Source organism: Solea solea, chromosome 20 (assembly GCF_958295425.1).
Source record: "Solea solea chromosome 20, fSolSol10.1, whole genome shotgun sequence".
Taxonomy (NCBI): Eukaryota; Metazoa; Chordata; class Actinopteri; order Pleuronectiformes; family Soleidae; genus Solea; species Solea solea.
This window is the reverse complement of record NC_081153.1, coordinates 3,177,539-3,189,968: the sequence shown is the minus strand read 5'-3', so window position 1 is coordinate 3,189,968 and position 12,430 is coordinate 3,177,539. Positions and strand designations below refer to the sequence as shown.

The window sequence follows — 12,430 nt, the reverse complement described above, 5'->3', positions numbered from 1 at the left end:
AATCAGCACGTTTTTGTCATCTTAGTCCTAAGTCTTCTTCGGACTATGGCCTTAGCTACAGGATAAACACCAAGTACCAACTTACTGCAGTTTGTTGACGAGACATTTCCTCAAAATTCAGCGATAAGAACAACACAAATATCAACATATCATCAAGCTGCAGGCAGGATTCGGGAGTCGCCGAATCCTAGTTTTTCATTGCACTTTGAGTCCTGAGATATTGATATATTTTGTTTTCCAAAGGATTCTATTATTATTTTATTATTGTTTTATTTGAGCATTTCCTGAGATTCTTGTTTCACATTAGAACAGCAATACAGCTTTCCTGCTTTCTTGTGGTTCTCTGTATCAATATTTACAAAGAAAACTGTTCTTTACTTCAACCCCCCGTATTAACTATTTATTTTGGTTTCTTCGCTGGGGTCTTATTTTGTTTTGTTTTATTTTATTTCAGCACTTATTTGAATTTGGAAATTGCATCATTTCAGTGTGTTAGTATTTCTGTTGTTTTGAATGAAAAGGACATTTTGTAGAAGTATTATGACGTATGACTTGACCGACCATAGTAAATGCACCTTTGACTGACTGAGTTTATACTATATACTGATGAATTATTGCCCATATCATTGCTGCCTCACATTCACACTTAAATCACCCAAAAAAAGCAAACATGGTACGGCCCAACTCATCAGGAACTTCCCCTTCATGAGTGCTGCACGGTGGAGATATCCCACAGTGCCGTGCGGTGACTCATACAGTGTCACTCGCTCTGGGCTCAGATAGAAAAGATCGTACATGGAGACGATTCGTTGGTTGTCTTGTTTACAGACTCTCTCGAGCTCCTGTTCTACATCCCCCCCCCCACACACACACACACCCCACACCCCCACCGTCCACGGCAGGCTCAGCTGTGAAGTTCACACATCAGTCTGCTGATACCTAGCAACCAATCACATTCTTGCTGTGTTTTTTTTTTTACTGTGGAGCTGTGGGTTGCTACTGCAGGAGGTGTGATTCTTTACTACATATAGGTGATAAGAAATTCTGTCACAGCATAATGAAAATCGCCCGCTTTCTTTATTTAGCGGTGTTCTATATGGAGAAATAATTGTATGACATTAGTCGGGCTGCAGCGAATAATCAATAATTAAATGAACCTTGATAAATAGTTTTCAGATTTTTAAGCATCTTATATGTGAATATTTCCTCATTTCTTTGCTCCATATTAACAAAGAAATCGTTAAAACTGAATCATTTTGGGTTTGTGGTCAAAAACAAGACATTTGACAACGTCATCATCAATGTTTTCAACCTTTTTGTGACATTTTATGGACTAAAAATAAGAGACAGATCAATCGATAGCCCGAAACATTCGTTTTCTAAAGAGGGAGTGGAAAAAAACAACGCACAATAATAATGATCTTGCATTCGGAAAGTGAATTCAGGTTATTATTACACCTGTAGACCTTCAACTATATGCTGATTTTATTGTACATATTCTACATTTTTTCTCGTTCTTGGAGCAAGAAATGCTGCAGAACAGCAACTAATTATCTCTGGGGTTCCTCAGGAGTCCATCGTGGTGCGTCTTGTTTTCTGCATACATATCCTAGGGCCTATAATGTGACAAATTTAAGAGATGAAAAAAAATGTCAAGTAATCATTTAAAATGTAGCCTGTAAGTGTTTGTCAGAGCTGTCGTTCTTTTTGTCCTAATTCAGTCGTAAAGTAGCATCTTTAAAATGTAAAGATAGTTAATTCCCCCCCTGCTGTTGGTGATTACATTGTGTTCATTGAGGTGTAAATACTGTCCTGTATCACACAGGAGAGCACAACTCATAAAGAACCCTTGTCCATCTCTCTATCCTTTGCTTACAAAGCCACAACTCTGCATTTAAGATCAATACATCTGACTTGACTCTTTATTTGCTTCCACGTCTCTGGCTCATGTGTAAGCAAGCACACATCTCCACCGTGGAGCATCACAGCTTGCTCAGCGGCGCGACACTCTGATCATCCAGTGACACCCGGGAACACCGCGAGGCTACAACGTTAGCAGCGATGAACCATTCATGTCACGGCTCCACAGAAGTGAAGCAGCATGAGACGCATTTGTGACATGTCGAGGGAAATAGGTGAATTTAACTGATCAGTGCCAGTTCAGGGCAAATGTACTCGGCACCAGTCCAGGTTTTACTATTTGTAAAAACATTGCCTTGCCATGTTCCACATGTTCCATGGAGCAATGTTCGTGTGTCCCTTATCTTCTTTGCTTATCAATCAATCTGAAATACAACTTCTTAGGTCCTGCTCCAATAATGTTACATGATAGTTTATATTAAACTGCATATACAGGAGCTTTTCTGCGTGGAGATCTCCGGGTTCTCCGGTTTCCTCCCACAGTCCAAAAACATGCAGATTAGGTGAATTGGAAACTCTGAGTTGACCGTAGGCGTGAGAGTGTGAGAGCGGATGGTGGTTTGTCTTGAGGTTGGCCGTGTGCTGTGTGGCCGCCTGTCACCCTACTCAGCAACCACCTGTGACCCTCGTGTGGAGATGAAGTGGTAGAAAATGGATGAATGGATGTATATACAGCATGTGGATTTCTCAATTGTTGGTCAAATGAAACAGGACCAACTCTAAAGGCCCTTTTAAAAACCGCCGTGACTTCGTTTCACACACACACACACACAAACGAGTGACTAGTGACTTGTAAAGCAGTTGTTTTCAGTGTAACTGAATCGTTAGAATCATTGCATTAAAAATATTTGTTCAGTACTTCACAAACCATCACAAACCCTGCACAGGTCAATGTCAATGTCTAAAATTGAGATTTTAGACATTTCCCTGGTTGGAGATTAACTCACGTTTTTTAGGATTGCTAAATCTTTTTGACTCATCTACAGTTCGGCATTGTTTGGCTTGATTCTTGTGTCGGATATCTCTTCCTGTGACAGCGCTCTGACCAATCAGTGGCCGGCAGTCTGACGGCACCATGCCTAGTATCACCATCGCTCGCTTGGAACTACTAAAAAGGTACTATCAGGTACTATGCTAGTGGAAACACAACTTAGCCGTGCCGAGTCGAGCTGGTGGAAACACAAGTAAGAAACACAAGGTAAGAAACTACGGTCCGAGCCCGAAAAGCAGCAAATGTAGGTGTACGTGATGACACTATCAGCAGGCAGCATTCATAAACCCTGTGAATGTGAAGGCGATGAGGCCCGACGACGAGAAAACACAGACATTATTACTGCCGTTAAAAATATCCATAAAAAAAAAAGCAGCGGCCTTAAAAATTTTATGAGGAAGGAAATGAATGATGTTTGCTAGTCCAAGAGCCTCAGTCAGATACGACGCCCAGCAGCTCACAAACAGCAGCATTAACAATAATTCATGAGCACAACGGCTCATTAGAGCGACGGCCATCGAATCAGTCCGTCCGTCACTGTACTGACGCAGCCGTGCATTAAACTGAACAGGAAGTCACAACACGGGTGACAATCTCTCCATCACTGTGCGTCAAATATACGAGCAGGTCACATGTATGACATGAGTATGACCCAGTCCAGAGAAAACGTTTGCTCTGTGATTGCACCGCCGGCCAAAGAAATGAGTTTGCAGTCATTACAGCTGCTTGTAAATGCATCCAAGACGGCCGGCGCCAGATCAATGTTTCTATTTCTGATTGGCCCTCTGTTATTGCCCTCAGAGGCTTGATGTGAGATGTGGGTCTGAGCTTAATTGCTGTCACCGTACGAAACAGGTTCTAATTTTTCACCCTGAAACATTTGACGCCACTAGGCTCTCTGCGACAGCACGGCTCCACTCACGTATGAAATAATAATATAATAATAATAATAATACAGACACAAAATCCAGCCACACTGTTCATGTTTATGCTGCTGAGGCTGAGTCACATCTGGTGGTTATTCTTCCATTAAATTATTCACACTCTGCCCAGGAGCAGAAAGAGGTTTCCCGAATCGCGAGATAAACCCCCGACAGAACCACGAGAACACAGAGTATTTTATTAAGCTTCTTTAGAGAGGAAAAGGGGAACTAATTAAACTGCTGTTTTATTTCTCATGTTGCTTTTTAAAAGTGTCTCCGAGGGACGAGGTGACGTAAGAAAAAGAAAAAAGATAAAAGATAAAGGCAACTTCAGGAGCGGCAGGAAAAACATCTGATGATTGAGTGTAAAGACACGGACGGAGAGAAGGAGTCTCGTTGTCGGGGAGAGGAATGATAAATGGCGGCAGCGCGTGCTCGGACTGCAACAAACAACTACAAGCAACTTGCGTCACACTTTGCTGCTTTTTTGAAAAAACCTTACAGCAGATCATTATTATTATTATTATTGCACAGAGATAAATCACAAACGAAGCATTCGCTACCACGATCGCCGTGAGATTGATTATCGCGGATAATACATAGATAACTGACTTCACAAGCTGACGCTACGCATCAAAGCAGCTACATGGATGTTTTATTTATGCCACTGAACGTCTCCACATTTCTCACTCTTACAATTCACTAAATCACATGAAGCAATCGGACGGCAGTCGACTTTATCGACACCCACTGCCCTGCACTGCACTGTGTTGACGTGACAACGTGTCAGGACTGGAGTGTGTGACACAATAATAATGAGCCACGACTTTCGGAACAGGAACATTTCTGCAGACCTAACTGGAAAAAGGTCACCAACATAAGGAACAGGAAGAGGAGAGTGGAAAATGTCACCTTTTCTTGCCTGAAGCAGATGGTGCTGCAGGTGACGGTCACTTTTTCCAAGAGAGCTTTGTTGGAAAGTGTGTGACAGTTAAAAACTAGAGCGGTCACAACGTGCGGGACTCGCTATTTCCAGGCAGATTGAACACGACAAGTGTTAAAGTAACGACAATTATCATAATCATTATCATTCAAATATGTAAAAAAAGACTAATATTATATATTTTGTTCATTAGTTCATTTTGGTATCCATTTAATGAACATTCACTTCACAATCTCTGCTACAACTTCCAGAGAATGCCTTCATCTGCAACAGTGGTGATGACGACAATCCCATAATCCCTAACAGCCAAATAAGGAATGAGGTTTGATGCTGAAGTCACAACATTTCTACAAGATCCACCAGAAAAGAAAAGCAAAATAACAAAAATAGCTTGCAAACATCTCTTTACCCCACAATGGTGACGCACTAATGTTGTAAAAATGCTGCTTCCTGCTTCCTGTTGCCCAAATGTCACCAGCACACGTCCCTGCCCACAGAAATGGAAGAAGTGACCATTTCTGATGTTCAACAACAGTCGTCTGCCAAAGGTTGCAGGTAAATTGTGAGACGGATGTGAATCTGAATCATCCGAGTGACAGAGCGCTCAGTACGGTTTGAAAGACCAACAGAAGAGTCCAAAGAAAGGGTCCAGGTGTGGATCGGACATGTTTGTACCAAACTGTAACAGCGTTTGGTATCATCTGAGTTGGTGTGTGCTTGTCTTGGGTGAACACCACTGGATGGCAGAAGAGGAGGAGGAGGAGGAGGAGGAGGAGGAGGGGGGATAGCTGCAGAGAGGAAGAGGCTGCTTTGAGATATGATCTCAACAGAGGTATCGCAAAGTGTGCAGTGAGTGTGTGTCTCTTCCACCACACCTTATCAGTTGAGAGCTGTTGGCTCCTTTATGCTTACCAACACACACACACACACACAGACACACACACACACACACACACACACCGACTTCATTAGTAAAACCACATGCCAAGCTCTAGGAGTAATTGGCTGCCCTTTCAGCTTCCTAATGGCTAGAGGAGAGGAAAGGAAAGAAGAGGACAGGAGCAGCATTATTTAAGAAAAACAGTTACTTTGATGCTTGTTTTGTGTGCTTTCTATTCTCCCTCTCTCTCTTTTTTTACTTAAATTATTTATCAAAAGACAACACAGCAGAGCAGCTCAGTCCAACGTGCACCAATATTCCCCGTGTCAATTTACTCTGTGATGAGAATCAAAGTGATCACCAGTGACCAAGCATCCGCTCAAAAAACAAACGCGCTTGTTCCTAAGGTCACACTGTGCTCGGCTTGAAGCAATCCGCCTCCAGCAGAGCAGCTGCTCTGGCAGCCTTATCACCGGCATTATAAGACTGCACGTCTGACGGGCTGGACACGCCCCTCCCCAGTAGGATCAGGGCAGATTATAGGGCAAACGGCGCACATGGGAAATACAGACCTCGCGTCAAACCCGTGCAGACCACGTCCCTCCCATTCCAACCCCCCTGTATATGAAAATACAGCCACACATAGAGAGAACCACCATGAAGTTACTGCAGCTCTATTGGTTTTTATGATAAACACATTATGTGAGCTCTTTGCTAATGGCCACATGTGTCACTGTCTTCATTGCCTCCAAGATAAAATAGTGTAGATGAACGGCTGCTGTACTTCATTTAAGGAGCTACTCTTAAGCTGATTTGACTTCTGAAGGATGAATTTTGTGCCATGCTTTAAACGTAATGATGAAATGATAAGATGAAAGACATAAAAGACGTGATGAAAATCGTGCTCCATGCTGATCAACCGTGCTTCACACTTTCATCTATTTGCAATGGTCACAATAAGCGGGTATTTCAGTGGAATGAGATCTGAGTAAACAAACAGGCTGCGTTTGAATTTGAAAAATCTGAGGCGGAGTTTTGCAAAAACAGAGTTTGAAACCCACGTTTGCCTAGTGATTTACTCTATGATTAAATCTATATGATTGATAGAGGTCATCATAAGAAATCCCTACTGTTCATTTTCCCCACTGTTGTTGGGGCTGCATTGATTAATCGATTAATCGAGGGCTGATTTTTCAGCTTCTTAAATGTGAATATTTTCTGGTTTCTTTGCTTCATTTGACAGAAAAAAAATCATTAAAACTGAAAAGACATTTGAGAACATCATGATTTCCAGATTTGGTAAACGCAGCATTTTATGGACAAAAGAATACTCTGCTTCCTGTGCTATGTGCATACCTGTGTTCATTAATGTGAAGGCAGATTACTTCTGAAATGCTATTTTAACACAAAAAAAAATCCATTCCTTTAGATGTAATCCCATGAGTCTCTGACTGTGTGAACACAAACCAACTCCCTTTGCTGTGCAACTAAAAAAAGAAGCAGTGAACATTTTCTAAGCATTTGAACATCCAACTAAACTCTGTTCTGAACATCCACGCTTTACGGGAATCACTACCGTGACAGTCGTGGTGATCGTTCTGAATTTACCATTAACAAAGAGAGTGCTAAAGATAAAACATAACACAACCCTTAGAAATGATAAACGGAACCATTTCCTCCCCATTACTGCATCATACCACCAGACCACAGAGACATTTTACACTAAGCATCTCTGTCTCTCTCTTTCTCCATAAAGCAATTTGAGTTGCTGAGAAAATACCACTCGCCTCCCACATCCATCATGGTGCCGCGAGACATGAAAACATCGGGCTCCAGCATTGGGGTGGGGTGGGGGGGGGGGGTTAGTGTTCTGCACCGAGGTTTGGAGGCATCGGGGGTCGTGAAGATATTTCACTTGTGTCTCAGGGAGAAAGAAAAAGAAGGAGCTCCTATGTGCTGAGCAGATGTGTTTGTATCCCATGATCCACTACTGACCTACATTCCCGTGGCAAGACAGAAGCAATAATTCAAAGAGACTTTCGGTCCGTGCACTCTTATGTATTCCATACGTACTGTGCTATCCTTTGTCAAGGGTTTCCAGTGGCGTCACGCGACAGCAAGGTCACATACATGAGCAGCGGCAGATCGTTCCCTCGAGAGTGTGGAACAGAGCGAGAGCGACGCCGCTACACCAAAGGCAGACACATGAAATAACCATTGAAGTGAGTAAGAGATCATAATGAAGCCGTTTCTCTCTGAGCTGCAAATCACCTGCCACTTTCACACACACACACCTTGACTATGATAGTGTTTGCGAGGTGCTTAATGCCTCAGGGTTAAAAGCTCCCACTGATGTGGAGACAAGTTACGACTGTGTGTGTGTGTGTGTAGAAGCCTGAATGAAAGAAAGTAGTGCTCCAGCTCTCATTTATCTGCCTTATGTAACCACTAGACTAGCGTTAGCACATGAAGGCTGTAAAGGAACATCAGCATGTCAAGTTAGGTCAAGTTAGCAACTGTGTTTAGCAGGAAGTTTATTTTGAAAGTCTGTATATCTGTGTTTTTGATGCAACTTAACAGCGAGAATAACAAGAATAAACGGGATAAACGGTGACATATTTCAGAGGAGGGTAAACATTGCAAGATCAAGAGATAACACATTTAACAGATAACAGTTAAAGGAATATTAGCATCAAGAGTAGCAACAAGGTAAATATTGTTTTGTGTCTTTTATTTAATGGCTAGTGATGAAGATTCATCTGCTCTGTTGTTTGCCACAGAAATGTTAATGTTGTGTTTTTTCTGTCTAACTTTTGTCTAGCTCTTACGTTGTTGGTCTTTCAAGATCAATTCGACTTTCTGACCATCAGTAACGGCTCCCCCTGTCTTTGACCAGATGCTAAAAGGCTAAACACTGCCTCCACCGACCAAATCATCACCACAAACGTTTTACAGACATCGTTCCCTAAAGGTCCGACCCAACAACAGCCACCGTATCATCTCTGAGCACAACTGAGCAGGGACCAATATCACCAATCTATACTGTCCCAGTCTGCGGTCCATTGATTTGTCAACAGAAAACCATCACTTATGGTCCTTTTCCACTATGGTCCCAGCTCGCCTCGCCTCGCTGCAGCACAGCACGGTTTAGGTTGGTTTTCCACTACAAAAATATTACCTCCTAACTGTCTGAGGATTTGAGGATTGTTAAGTCTTTTTAACTGATCTACAGTTCTGCATTGTTCGGCTTGATTCTTGTGTCGGACGTCTCTTCATGTGACGGCACTCTGACCAATCAGTGGCCGGCAGTCTGGCGACGTCACGCATAGAATCACCTCAGCTCGCTTGGAACCTCTGTACTAAAAAAAAAATACCTGGTACCAGTTACTATGCTAGTGGAAACTGTGCTGAGTCGAGGCGAGGCGAGTCGGTGGCAGCACAAAAAGCAGCTTTGCCACAAGGAAGAATATAAAATCCTGGATGTCCTCCATTGTTTACTGTGCCAAGTTTGTCTACTTTGTGGGATTAGTTGGTGAGTAACAATATGTCGTGCTATGACAACCCTAATATCAACCCTCGTAACACTCTCCAAAGGACGACAGGTGACTTTCTCTATAGATTTCAGTTCTTGGTGCCAAATGCCAATGCCTGACAGAAACCAGTTAAATCTGAGAGGATTATACTGGATTATACCAAGGAGCACAACAGCTGGGTGACATTTTGGAAAGAAAGCGTACAGAGGCAAATGTGTCGTGTCAGTGGCACAAGGGACGTCAGGACCTGAATGAGGCACGAGCGTGCGTGACGCTTGTTATTTCAGGGAAAAAGAGGAGCAGAGGTCTCGAGCACATACAGTGACAGAAGATAATTAAAGATGGCATGGTGTACGCCCCCCGAGGGCAGCTCAACCCCTTGCCTCTTATTTTATTTATGTCGCCACGTCACTGCTGTCAATGGGCAGAGGGAAGCCTCGGCTCGGCGCATGCACCGTGTCTGCGCGGAGCTGTGATGAAATGATAATTCACTTGTTTTACATGATACAGGAGGTGCAGCTGGAGGAGGCCGTGGGCTCACGGAGCACAGACCGCTTTGCAAAGCATGTTGGTGCAGGGAAGGCTTATCAACCTATTAGGAGGCACAGAGATTGTCTAATGTGCAACACGAGACTCACCAAGAGCTTAACACGTTTGGGTCACTCAACTGATATTATAATCCTCTACTTCAATCCAATTTTATTTATACAGCCCAAATGTGTTTGTGGGCCCTTACAATATAGCATCCTGTGTCCTTAGACCCTCAGTTTGGGTAAGGAAACCCCTCAAAAAACACCTTTGTATAGGGAAAATTAGAGCTATAGAGGAAGAATCTGTGTGATATGATAACAAGAAAACATGTTTTGCTCACTTATACCACAATAATGAAGATTCTGTGGGCAAAAGTATCAGATTATTTAAAGTTAGATACATTAGAGCTATATGGCAGTGTCTTTCAACTTGGATACAGAACTCTTATTATGTGATTTCTATTATGATTGTACAGTAGACTGATTTAATGTAAATGCTGCTCTAAATGATTGAACTGATCTTTGTAAACTTGTTTCAAGTTATTCTATGATGTTGCTACATCACAAAAGTATTAACATGTATCCATGTGAGATGGTGAATAACAGAGCGTAGATGTTCTTCAGTCCACCTCACTATGAGCCCTAACTAAACCTGCACTCACTCACTCACTCACTCACTCAGCTGCCATGCGCATCTCTGTCCCGCGTTGAGATCATTCACAAACATTGTCAGGCCCGTGTCAGAGTGTTGTCACTGTACTGGCTCTGCGAGAACAACCTTTTCTGTCTAACAACAGACATGAAACCATCCGCATCTGTCAAAGTGCTGTAAGTGCAGCACGGGAATGTTTCAGCTCGCTTTGTTATCGCCACGTCCGCACAGTTTCTGCGGGTAAACTGAGTCGTTTTTTCCCAGACGCTGAAATCACCAGCAGAGGATATAACGTTACAGAGCGCATCAATAGTTTAGCTGCAAACATCTGCGGTATCTGTGAGTCTGTCTCTTCCTTACCCGATACAGCCGAGGCAGAGTCGGTGCAGCTGGGGATGGGGATGGAGAGAGAGCGGCAGAGAGGGGAGGAGGGACGTCCCTGCTCCGGTTCAGCGGGGCTGGTGCGCACGACAGCCGGGATGAAAGGCAGGTGATGCTGGTCTCGCTCTGGAGGCTCCTGTTTCCTGCTCCTTAACTGCTCACTCACTCATCTACACACACTCACTCATCTACACACACTCACTCACTCTCTCTCTCACTCACTCACTCACACACAGCGACTGAATGAAGTGGCTCGAGGCTACAGAAGCCGAGTCCCGCAAACCATGTCACTGCGCAGGCGAGAGGCAGCGGTCAGTGATGTTGCTGCGGCGCAAATGAACCTGGTCCTGCTGCTGCTGCTGCTGCTGTTTCTGCTTCTGCTGCTGTTTCTGCTGCTGCTGCTGCTGTTTCTGCGGCGGCTGCTGCTGTTCCTTTTCCTCCAGAGAGCGAGACCGGACAGCAGCAGAATACAGTGTGTGTTTCAGGAATGTGAGCTCGTGGAGTGGATTTAAATGGGGGGATGGTGTCGCTGGGATTACGTGGTAGGGGTTTAATTAGATAGCGCTGCGCCCATTGGCACCGACATTGCGCACAGCCCTCCTCCTATTTTCGTCCCCGCTCTGTTTCTCCCTGCCCCCTTTCTCTCTCTCTCTCTCTCTCTCTCTTTTCTCCCTCTGTGTGTGTGTGTGTGTGGACACTCATTCTGTTATACCTCTTTAGGACCTTTTCTGTTTTTTCAGGACCAGAAGTCCTCATTGTACCCAAAAAAACTTCCAGTGACGCACAATCACAGGTAAAAGTTGGGATTAAGATGTGGATTGTGGTTAAATTAAAGATAGAATTAGCCTGGTTGCACTGGTAAGGCTTCAGATAAACTGTCCAAATAAATGAAAGTCACTGCAGTGTTGTAACAATAACAATAGCTGTAACACAACACAGTGTAGCCTTTACTATTAAGACCCAGAAGACTGTGCTGAGACTCATGCATTTTTTAATCACAACAGCAGCATATTGATTTGATTATGTTGTGTTAGAGTCGGAGAACTGGTTATTATGGAGAAAAAGAGTTTAAAGCAGTTTCATCATTCGTTTGGAAATGGCACAGAAGTGTATGATGATTAAATATGTACTTGGGTAAGATTTTTAATATTTTTCTAATATAAGAAATGTGAATAACCAACAAACAATTTTATGTTCCCAACCTTCATACAAGAACATGCTTTAGAGAACGTTCTCCAAAGGTTCCCAGAATGTTCCGCTAACGTCACTTTGTCACAACCTTCACACATTAACATGACATCATTCATTACATATTACTATTATTTTAAACTGTGCACATTGCAAACACTCAGGTGTGTGTGTGTGTGTGTGTGTGTGTGTGAGAGAGAGAGAGAGAGAGTGTGTGTGTGTGTGTGTGTGTAAAGGACAATGATCTTAAAAGATGTGGACTGATAGACTTTTAAACTGTTCTTAACTTTCAACCTCACTATTTTTGATATGGAGTGACTCACGGACACATTTCATTGGATGGGCTGTGGGTATCAGCTCTGATTGGACAGACTGATTACCTCTCACACACACACACACCTGAGGTTTGCTATCAGAGCCAGACATCAGCCACACTTCGTCACACCTCACAGAACATCAAGAAGCTCAGGGAAAGTTTTTTTAAAGTAA

The 12,430-nt window shown here is 43.2% G+C and overlaps 1 protein-coding gene across 1 annotated transcript in view; it reads right to left on the bottom strand.

Annotated features, from left to right (window-relative positions):
- LOC131447313 (hippocalcin-like protein 1) overlaps positions 1-11,307 on the bottom strand; it is a 38,525-nt gene extending 27,218 nt beyond the window's left edge. Inside the window, exon 1 of the mRNA XM_058619018.1 lies at positions 10,733-11,307. The gene's annotated coding sequence lies outside the window, so the exon portion shown is untranslated. The remainder of the gene's footprint in view (positions 1-10,732) is intronic.
- Between the last annotated feature and the right edge of the window lie 1,123 nt (positions 11,308-12,430).